The 11831-nt window shown below is 41.9% G+C and overlaps 1 pseudogene; it reads left to right on the top strand.

The window, feature by feature from the left end:
* Positions 1-6840: 6840 nt before the first annotated feature.
* LOC125343098 lies at positions 6841-7349 on the top strand (annotated as a pseudogene).
* Positions 7350-11831: the final 4482 nt, after the last annotated feature.

Here is an 11831-nt window from a genome sequence, read left to right as displayed (position 1 = left end):
TACCTCCACTTCCAGATTTTATATGGTTAATAGGAAATAAGAGTCTCATGGAGTTTTCTGCCCAGGTTAGCTTAAAACAGAAATCCTTAGGTTTTAGCTAGGATTACAAGTATGCGCCACCAGTATCTGGCTTAAAGGTTTGATTTTGTTATGTGTGTTTCTTAGCCCCTATAATTTTAATAATTTTATTCTTTGTCTCTCCATCTGGCTGCAAAAAGATATGTACTTTATGCAATAACTGTTCTCATTTCACTATCTGTACCTTGATAAAAGTCATCTTCCTTCCTCAGTTATGCTCTTAGATTAGGTCTTTAAAATTCCAAAGTCAGCTGGGCCCTCAGGCTCTGAGTTCAAGCTGGGAACCAACATATGTATACTCACACACAAATTCCAAAGTCATGGGTTACAGATGAGTCAAGTGGTAGAGCCTCTACTCAGCAAGCCTGGGGTCCTGTCTCCAAATCCTATTGCTACCCACACAGAACAATTCCAAAGCCATTGTCATGGTATATGTAACTAAGTCAACTGGAGACTACATAGAATTTGTAGAAAAGAGTGCAAGTCTAAGAGAATTGCCTAGACAGGGGCTACTCTGGAGGCCAAGGATCCTGGTTCAAAGCCAGACTCTTATCTCAGATTAGCCAAAAAAAGCCAGAAGTAGAGTGAGGGAGAGGAGACAGAGAAAGAGAAAGGGAGAGAGAGGGAGGAAGGAAGTGAAAGAAAGGAGTGGTAGAGAGGGAGAGAAGGAAGGAGGGAGTGACAGAGCTGCCACAAAATTCAAGAAGGAAGTTCCATCTTTCTTTGTTTATTTGTTTGTTTCTTCAAGAATAGGCTGGACTGGGCTTAGCCCAGAGCCTAGAGCAGACACAGGCCCTGGGTTCTACCCCCAGCATCACAAAGAAAAAATAATGGACTATAATTCAGAACAGGATAGAGGATACCACCAACAAAACACTATATACTAAAACATAGAAGGCAGGTGCTGGTGGCTCATGCCTATAATCCTTGTTACTCAGGAGTCTGAGATCTGAAGCTCACAATTTGAGGCCAGCCAAGGCAGGAAAGTCTGTGAGACTTCTTATCTCCAATAAAAAGGCCATTAGTGGAACTATGGCTCAAGTGCTAATGTCCTGAGTTCAAGCCCCAGGAGCAGTATGAAAACAAACAAATTAATAAATAATTAAAATGTAGATATCATTATCTTGATATTTATTTATGTTACCAGTACTAGAACTTGAACTCATGACCTTGAGCTGTCCCTTAGCTTTTTTGCTCAGGACTGGTGCTCTGACACGTGAATTACATTTCAATTTCTGCCTTATGGTGGTTAATTGGAGACAAGGATCTCATGGATCTGTCTGCCCCAGCTGGCTTCAACCATGATCCTCAGATCTCAGCCTTCCAGTAGTTCGGATTACAGGAGTGAGCCATTGGTGCCTGGCTTGATCTTGCTTTTTAACACTCTGTGGTTCACAGAGACTTGGGCTATTTTTGCAATTTAAAGTTCTGCTTTATAATTCTGGCTTGAGACAAAGAGGAAAGAGAGTAGTACTGATCAAGATGCACTTACTCTACACATAAATGGGCATGCTGAAGGAACCCCTTCATATAACTATTTACAGATTTTTTTTGGCAGTCGTGGGGCTTGAACTCTGGGCCTGGGTGCTGTGTCTGAGCACTTCAGTTCAAGGTTAGCACTCCACCACTTGAGGCAGAGCTCCATTTCCAGTTTTCTAGTGGTTAATTGGAGATAAGAATCTCAGGGACTTTCCTTCCTGGGCTGGCTTTGAACTACATTCTTCAGATCTCAGTTTCCTGAGTAGCTAGGATTATAGACCTGAGCCACTGGTGCCTGGCTAAAGATAATTTTTTAAATTGAGGAAAAGGAGAAAAACATTGTTCTGTCCTCTGATGGCAAAATGTTCTGATTATTGAAGCTCTGCTTTGAGGTAGACCTTAAGCAAAACTAATCTTCTTTTTCTGATATCCTAATCTCAGTCATAAAAGCATGCACAGTTTGTGATTGGTTAAGGTCCACATGGGCCTGGCTGTTATCGACAGCAATCACAGTGTAAGGTCAAAAACCTGGGGTGCAGGCAGACATCAGTGGCTCATGCCTGTCATCCCAACTACTTAGGTGCAGAGATCATAAGGCACATGCCTTAGCAGGAAGCCAAACTCTACCTCAAAAATAACCAGTACAAAATAGAGCTGGAGACAAGGCTCAGCAATCAATCACCTGCCTAGTAAGTGGGGAGACCCTAAGTTAAAACCACCAGAACAAGGGGGAAAAAAGACAAGAAATTCAGAGAGGTCTATGCTTTCTAAACCTACTTACTATCTATTAAAAACAATTATTAAAAAAAGAAAAAAATAAATAAAAACAATTATTAGGGCATGTGCAGTGGTTCAAACCTGTAATTCTAGCTACTGGAGGAATTGAGGCAGGAATATAACTCCAGTCCAGGATTTTGAGGCCAGCATGGACAATAGAATGAGACCCTGTATCAAAAAAGGTCAATTAATGCAAGGCACTGGTGGCTAACAAATATAATCCTAGCTACTCAGGAGGCTGAGGTCTGAGAATTGCAGTTCAAACCCAACCCAAGCAGACAAATCTTTGAGATTCTTACCCCAATTAACCAGCCAAAAGCCATAAGTGAAGGTGTGACTCAAGTGGTTGAATGCCAGCCTCCAGTGAAAAAAGCCATGTGAAAGAGTAAGGCTTTGAGTTTGAGCCTCTATACCAGCACCAAAAAAGAAGTGAATTATGTGCCTGTGGGTGGATACTGGTCACCATATATACTCTAAACTCTCAAAATCAAAGATATATGACCAGTGCCTTCTAAGACATCTACCATTATTTTTTTTCTGGTACTGGGGCTTGAACTCAGGACTTAGTGCTCTCTCTCCACTTTTTGTCAGTCATGGAGCTTGAACTCTGGGCCTGGGTGCTGCCCCTGAGCTCTTCAGCTCAAGGCTAGCGCTCTACCACTTAAGCCATAGTACCACTTCCGGTTTTCTGGTGGTTAATTGGAGATAAGAATCTCATGAACTTTCCTTCCCAGGCTGGCTTTGAACAACAATGCTCAGATCTCAACCTCCTGAGTTACTAGGATTACTTGCATAAGCCACTGGTGCCCAGCTTCTCTCCACTTTTTTGCTCATGATTGCTACTCTACTACTTTAGTCATGCCTTATTTCTTGCTTTTTTGCTGGTTAATTGGAGATTATAGTCTTGCAGTTTCACGCTGGCCCCAAACCAGAATTCTCAGATCTTAGCCTCTTGAATAGCTAAGATTCAAGGTCTGAGTCACTGGTGGACAACCCACCCTTATTTTTAAGGCAGCCATATTATCTGTACATAGTAGCCACCATAGTCCTGGAAAGAAAAATGTCTTTCTTGGGGCTAGAAATGTGGCTTAGTGGTAGAGGGCTTGCCTAGCAGGCATGAAGCCCTGGGTTTGATTCCTCAGTACCACATAACAGAAAGGGCTGGAAACGACACTATGGCTTAAGTGGTAGAGTGCTAGCCTTGAGAAAAAGCTCAGGGACAGTGCCCAAGAATGGCAAAAAAGAAAGAAAATTGTCTCTCTTAAATGCTACTCATTGGATCCATGAAAACCACCTAACTCTTTCCTGAGCACTGAACTAAGAGAAAATATCATAGAAGTCAAAGAAAATCACAACATTAAGTTTAGAGATTATTGTTTTAGAGAAGAGAACTGTGGCCTGTAGCCTGAATCAAATTTCCAACTCCTTCACCCTGAGCTTAGACTTTTGCTAAAGGATTGTCTATACAATAGATCATCACGCTGCCAATCACAAGGACTAACAGATCTTTTTGCTCTCCTACTCTGACCACAGGAACAGGCAAAAGGGGCACATATATTCGGTGTAGGTAAGGGGGTTCATTAGGGGTTGAGCAAAATACACACTCAGTTATATTTAGGAGTCTCACCAATCATGTCTCTATGAGGATGAGATGGACAGTGAACTCAGACAAGAAAAGGGTGGTAGGAAGCTCTCTGCCTAGCACTTCTGCAATGGTGAAAGTTTCCATTTCAAGGGCAGGTAAGAAAACAAGGAATGAAACGTGTAACTGGATGGGTGTGGTCAAAGAGGGAAATTAAAGGAAGGTTTCCTTTTTCAAGAGGCCAGGGCTTTCTCCAGTGGCTGACCTTATGTAGTGTGTGTGTGTGTGTGTGTGTGTGTGTGTGTGTGTGTGTGTGTTGTCATTGGAGTTTGAACTCAGGGCTTGGGTGCTCTCTTACTTGGCTCTTTCATTCAAGGCTAGTGCTCTACCACTTGAGCCATACCTCTACTTCCAGCTTTTTACTGGTTAATTGGAAATCACAGTTTCTCAATTGATCTGCCCAGGTTGGTTTTGAACCATGAATGCTCCTCAAATCTCCACCTCCTGAGCAATTAGGATTATAAGCATAAACCAATGGCATCAGGCCGGCCTTATATTCTTATTGCATTACTAAAACTAATTGGAAAAAATAAGTAGAATTGGCTACTCTAGTGCCCAGCAGTGACTCCATATCCAACTGGTTTCACCTGATTAATATGGCCATCCATCTGGAAAGGTAAATGCTTTAGAGCCAATTTAAGCCCAGTTACTGTTTTTGTTTTTGTTTGGCTGTTTTTGTTTTTTGTTTTTGCCAGTCCTGGGGCTTGAACTCAGGGCCTGAGCACTGTCCCTGGCTTCTTTTTGCTCAAGGCTAGCACTCTACCACTTGAGCCACAGTGCCATTTCCGTGTGTGTGTGTGTGTGTGTGTGTGTGTGTGTGTTGCTGAGGAATTGAACCCAGGGCTTCATGTATACGAGACGAGCACTTTACCACTAGGCCATATTCCCAACCCCACTGTTTTTGTTTTTGTTGGCCCCAGATGGCAGAGGACATGAAATCCAAATGCAAAACAGGATAAAAGAGCTTAAAACACATCTTTCATATTGATAGCCTGCTGAATACTTTCAATGCACAAATGTGTTTGACTTGGAGCATAAAATGTTTCAAAAATATTTAAAGGACATTTGTCACCATATAAAACCTGGTAGAGTTCATAATTTTAAAAATAACCTCAGATGTACAGCTTCTCTGGAAGAGTTAAATGATTCTTGCCATGTGAACATGTCTTTCCATATAGAAAAATCAACTGGATGACCCAGCCACAGCTTTAAGGAAAGGGTACGGCCCTCACCTAGGCTTTTGTGATATCTGCTAGGCCTCTGCCTACATTTCAGTTTGTGATCTCTGAATTAAATTCACTAGCACTAGAGATTGCTTGTGAGCTGAAAGAAATGCAAATTATTCATCTCCATGAGTGTTTAGTCATGTCAGGGTGAGTATTTGGCAATGGGGAAAATGCCAGAGGGATATGTGCCAAGAAGCTGACCATTCACAATGGTGGGGAGGGAGAACTAAGAAGACATCTGAGTGGGGGTGGAATTGGGAAGGGGAAAGGTGGGAGAAAAATGAGGGAGGAGGTAACAAGTTTGATAAGAAATGTATGCACTGCCTTACGTATGAAACTGTAACCCCTCTGTACATCACTTTGACAATAAATGTATCAATTTAATTACAAGAAGACATCTGTCTATGTAACAAGGATGGAAAAATTACTATGAAAAGTAGAAAAGGGGCCACAGTGCATAGTGCAGAGAAGCAGGCTAGGCTGGAGCAGGTGACTGCGGGAGTCAATTACATCCAAGTGTTGCTAGGGCAACTCAGGCTCCCTGCACAGCATGGAGGGCCTCCAGACTTCTTTTCACTGCTAAGGCAGCTGATTTAGAGGCCAGAGCTCTGAGGTCAGAGAAGCTAGTGAGAAAAAAGACAAGGTTCCAGAAATACTGTCCTGGGTTAGGACTCAAGGCACTATCACACCCCACACAAGACTACTGCTGGCCACACTGGAGACCTCTGCCATTGGAAATAATTTATCTTATTTCTTCAATCAGTTCTTTCCAACTACAGGTCACAGCATTAGTTGTGGGCTGTGATGTTAATTTGGTGAGATGGAATGTGTGTGTGTGTGTGTGTGTGTGTGTGTGTGTGTGTGTGTGTGCGTGCTAGTACTTGGATTTGAACTCAGTGCCTTGTACTTTTACTTGGCTATTTTTTGCTCATGGCTGGGACTCTGTCACTTGAGCCACAGCTCTACTTCTGGCTCTTGGTTTTTCCTGGCTAGATGGAGATTAGTGTCTCACAGACATGTCTGCCCAGGCTGGCTTTGAAACACAGTTGTCAAATCTCCTGGGGGAAATCAACATTTTAAAAATGAGTAGAGGCCTGGAAATATGGCTTAGTGGTAGAGTGCTTGCCTTGCATGCATGAAGCCCTGGGTTTTATTCCTTACCACCACAGAAACAGAAAAAGCCAGAAGTGGCTCTGTGACTCAAGTCATAGCCTTGAGGAAAAAGAAGCCAGGGACAATGCTGAGGCCCTGAATCCAAGCCCCATGACTGTCAAAAAACAATAAATAGAAGGGTCTAGGAATGTGGCTTAGTAGTAGAGTGCTTGCCAAGCATGCATGAGGCCATGGGTTCGATTCCTCAGTGCCACCTAAACAAAACAAAAACAACAACAATAAAATAAAAAATGAATAGAAAAAAATGAGAGAGCCAGGCAGCAGTAGCTCACATCTGTATTCCTAGCTACTCTAGAGGATGATTCTTACCACCAAATAATGACAAAAAAAAGTCAGAAGTAAAGCTATGGCGTCTGGCTCCCGCTCTCACAGCCATTGCAGTACATTGAGCTCCATAGAGACAGCACAGGGGCAAGTGAGAGCCGGATGGGCACCAAGCGACTCTATTCCTCGCAGAGGAAAAACTAAACATGGGCAAAGGAGATCCTAAGAAGCCGAGAGGCAAAATGTCATCATATGCATTCTGTGCAAATTTGCCGGGAGGAGCACAAGAAGAAGCACCTGGATGCTTCTGTCAACTTCTAAGAGTTTTCTAAGAAGTGCTCAGAGAGGTGGAAGACTATGCTAAAGAGAAAGGGAAATTTGAAGACATGGCCAAGGCGGACAAGGCTCGTTATGAAAGAGAAATGAAAACCTACATCCCCCCTAAAGGGGAAACAAAAAAGAAGTTCAAGGATCCCAATGCGCCCAAGAGGCCTCCTTCGGCCTTCTTCTTGTTCTGTTCTGAGTATCGCCCTAAAATCAAAGGGGAACACCCCGGCCTGTCTATTGGTGATGTTGCGAAAAAACTGGGAAAGATGTGGAACAACACTGCTGCAGATGACAAGCAGCCTTATGAAAGCCCTGTCCTGGTGGTATTTTTAATAGCCACTAACCTTGCCTGGTACAGTATGGGGGTTGTAAATTGGCATTGAAATTTAAAGCAGGTTCTTGTTGGTGCACAGCACAAATTAGTTATATATGGGGACGGTAGTTTTTTCATCTTCATTTGTCTGACGCAGCTTATACAAAACAATTGTTGTTCTGTTAACTGAATACCACTCTGTAATTGCAAAAAAAAAAAGTTGCAGTTGTTTTGTTGACATTCTGAATGCTTCTAAGTAAATACAATTTTTTTATTAAAAAAAAAGAAGTAAAGCTATGGCTCAGTGGTAAAGCATCAGCCTTAAGCAAAAACACTAAGGTACCACACCCAGGCCCTGAGTTCAAGCCCTGGGACCAACACATGAATGCATGCATGCACATACACAAAGGATAATGAAAGGAAACAGACCTTGATTTGTTGTAATTCCATTTATCAATTCTTTCTTATAGTAAAGGCATCAGCACAACTATGTTTGTTGCAGCATTATTCATCATAGCTGAGATATGGAATCAGCCCAGATGCCCATAAATGTATGAATGGACGAGAAAATGTGGCATATATACACAATGGAATCTTACTCATCTATTAAAAGAATGATATGGTACAGTTCATAAGGAAATGGAAAGACTTGGAGAACATTATATTAAGTGAAGTAAGCCAGACCCAGAGAAACATAGGTTGCATGGTTTCTCTCATTTGTGGTAGCTAGAATGTGCCTATAAATCTAAAAGTAGGGCTGGGGATATGGCCTAGTGGCAAGAGTGCTTGCCTTGTATACATGAGGCCCTGGGTTCAATTCCCCAGCACCACATATACAGAAAATGGCCAGAAGTGTCGTTGTGGCTCAAGTGGCAGAGTGCTAGCCTTGAGCAAAAAAGAAGCCAGGGACAGTGCTCAGGCCCTGAGTCCAAGCCCCAGGACTGGCCAAAAAAAAAAAATCTAAAAGTAAACACTTTTAGATTTTAGGTGGTATGCAAGTGGTTATAAGTGAATTAACTGACATGTAATAAACTCTTTGGAGAGCTCAAATAGTCTTTTTAGAAAGACAAGATGAGGTCTGGAAATGCGGCTTAGTGTTAGAGGGCTTGCTCGCATGCATCAAGCCCAGGGTTTGATTCCTCAGTACCATGGACACAGAAAAAGCCAGAAGTGGCGCTGTGGCTCAAGTGGTAGAATGCTATATTTGAGCAAAAGAACCTCAGGGACAGTTCTAGGCCCTGAGTTCAAGCCCCAGGACAGGAAAAAAAAAAAGATAAATTAAAAAAAATAGCTGGGCGCTGCCTAGCTATATCAGGAGGCTGAGATTTGAGGATAGTGGTTCGAAACCAGCCCAGGCAGGAAAGGCCTTGAGATTCTTATCTCCAATTAATCACCAGAAATTTAAAAAACAAAAACAAACCTGGAAGTAGTGTTGCTCAAGCCAAGTGGCTTAAAGTTCAAGCCCAATTATTGACCAAAATTTTTTAAATAAATAAATAATAACAAAGCCAGGCTCTGGTGGCTCATGACTGAAACTTTAGCTACTCAAGGAGGCTGAGATCTGAAGATCACAGTTCAAAGCCAGCCCGGGCAGGAAAGTCTGTGAGACTCATCTCCAATTAGCCACCAGAAAGCCGGAAGTGGCTTAACTGGTTGAGCTGAAAAGCTCAGGGACAGTGCCCAGGCCCAGAGTTCAAGCTCCACAACTGACAAAAATAAACAAATACAAAGAAAACAGACCTGTGGTTTATTCATTTGTTCATTCATTTATTCATTTTGCAGGGCAGGAAATTGAACCCAGGGCCTTGTACCTCATAGGCAAGCACAAAAATTCTTAATGAGGTGTATTTTCATACTAAAGATACTGTTTTATGAAACTACTTGTTGTGGATATGTGCATGTGTACTGAGTTGTGATGTCAAATATGTTTCTTATTCTGTAGATTGAGCTAAAAAAATACAATTGAAAGCAGCTGTCACAGTCCACAGAGTCAATCACTGCAGCCTAATGACTGGCTGTGCTTAATTTAGCGTGTAGAATAGATTTTGGTTTTTGCTCTTGTTCCTGTTTTTGCTGTTGCAAGCAGGATAGCAGATGTAGACCAATCACAGCTTTCTAAGGAACAACTTTGTGGTATTCAAAAAACACACAAGTAATGTAGGCCCAGCTGGGAAATAGGTTTGTGGTGTGACTTTTAGAGATGCACAATTGCACCTGACTGCTTGGGACTCTGCCTGCTAAGGATAATAGAATACTAGGTGGTGTTGAAATAAAGTCCAAAGGAGAACCTGGTTCTTCAGTACTCAATCTGAATTCATGCTTGTCTGGAATTTGCTAGCATTTCTCAAAGCAACATCATCTGGACCATTTGGTTGAGATGGTTGTTCTTTTGCATGGATGACTATTGATGCTCTAGCCAATGGCCATCTCTCATTTCTTTCTTCCCTAATAGAGACCCAAGTTTTGTTCTCATATAGGACAACCCTGTGCATCAAAGGATCTGGGATTCTCTAATGAAGATTTACAAAATAGCCAGGCACCGGTGGCTCACGCCTATAATCCTAGCTCTTCAGGAGGCTGAGATCTGAGGATTGCGCTTCAAAGACAGCCTACACAGGAAAGTTCATGAGACTCATCTCCAATTAACTACCAGAAAACCAGAAGTGATGCTGTGGCTCCAAGTGGTATAGTGCTAGTCTTGAGCTGAATAGCTCAGTGACAGTGCCCCGGCCCAGAGTTCAAGCCCCATAACTGACAAAAAGAAAGATCTATACAATATAATTTTCATTCAGAGGTCTGGGAATGTTGCTCAGTGATAGAGTGCTTGCCTAGCATGCATAAAGCTCTGTGCTCGACTCCTGAGTACCACATAAACAGAAAAAGCTGGAAGCGGTGCTATGGCTCAAAAAGATGCTGAAGGACAGTGCCCAGGTGGTGAGTTCAAGCCCCAGGAATGGCAAAAATAATTAAATAAGCTTCATTCAGGTGCCAGTGGCTCACGCCTATAATCCTAGCTACTCAGGGGACTGAGATCTGCAAAGTCAGCCCAGGACAGGAAAGTCAATGAGACTTTTATCTCCACTAAAACAACGAAAAAGGACAGATGTGGAGTTGTGGCTGCAGTGGGAGAACAATAGCCTTGAGCAAAAGAAGCACAGGTATAGCACCCAGGCCCTGAATTCAAGCCCCAGTACTGGCACCAAAAAGTTGTATTATTCATTGCTAGTATATAGAAAGAGCAATTGATTTCACTATGTTTACATTGTATTTTATAACTTTAGTACCTCTCTAAGTATGTTTGTGTGCTATTTGAGATTTTTCTTTTTTTCTTTTTTTTGGCCAGTCCTGGGGCTTGGACTCAGGGCCTGAGCACTGTCCCTGGCTTCTTTTTGCTCAAGGCTAGCACTCTGCCACTTGAGCCACAGCACCACTTCTGGCCATTTTCTGTATATGTGGTGCTGGGGAATTGAACCCAGGGCCTCATGTATATGAGGCAAGCACTCTTGCCACTAGGCCATATTCCCCAGCCCCATATTTGAGATTTTTCTATGTAAACAATCATAACTTTTGTGAATAGAGATGGTTTTATTATTTTCTCTTTGCTCCTACCCTCTCTCCTAAGTGCTTAGAGTTGAAATGCCAAATTTGGACAAGATATGCAGATAGGGGATAAATAAAACTGTTATGTCAATTTAAATTATTAAAATTTCTTAGGAGGCATTTTATGACAAAGTAATAAGAATATAGACCTGGGGATATAGCTTAGTAATGGAGTACTTGCCTACCATGCATGAGGCCCTGAGTTTGATTCCAGCACCACAGAAAATCCTTTTATGGAGATTACATGATCATGAACTGTGAAGAGATTAAAAATACAAAAGTTGAAACAAAAAATGTAGTAAAAAAAACAAATACTTAACAGTCTCAGTTTTATTAGTTTTTTGTTGTTGTTTTGTATTTTTGTTTTTGTCAATTGTGGGGCTTGAACTTGGGGACAGAGCACCATCCCTGAGTTCTTTTGCTCAGCGATAGTGCTCTAACATCCTGATCCACTGCTCTATGTCCTGTTTTTGAGTAGTTAATTGGAGATAAGAGTCTCACAGGTGGGGGATTTAAAAAAAGAGTCTCACAAGGACTATTCTGCCCAGGCTGGCTTCAAACAAAGATGCTCAGCCTTCTGAGTAGCTAGGATTATAGGCATGAGCCACTAATGCCTGGCTCCTTATTCAATTTTATAAAAAGCTATGTTAATATATTTGTGACTAAGTGGATAAATAAAATCTAGAAGAATATATACCACAAAACTAATGGTTGTTGCTCTGTTTGAATAATTTGTAGGTTCATATGACATTCTTTTTCTAAGCAATCAAGTTCTTTTAGGAAACAAAGTTGTGTTTATTTTGTATTATATTATATTTTAGGAAGACTGATTTTCTTTTTTTTGCCAGTCCCAGAGCTTGAACTCAGGGCCTGGGCACTGTTCCTGAGCTTCTTTTGCTGAAGGCCAGCACTCTGCCACTTGAGCTACAGGCACCACTTCTGGCTTTTTCTG

The sequence above is a fragment of the Perognathus longimembris genome, chromosome 28, assembly GCF_023159225.1.
Source record: "Perognathus longimembris pacificus isolate PPM17 chromosome 28, ASM2315922v1, whole genome shotgun sequence".
Classification (NCBI taxonomy): Eukaryota; Metazoa; Chordata; class Mammalia; order Rodentia; family Heteromyidae; genus Perognathus; species Perognathus longimembris.
Note: the sequence above shows the minus strand (reverse complement) of the source record. Positions and strands in the feature narration are given on the sequence as shown.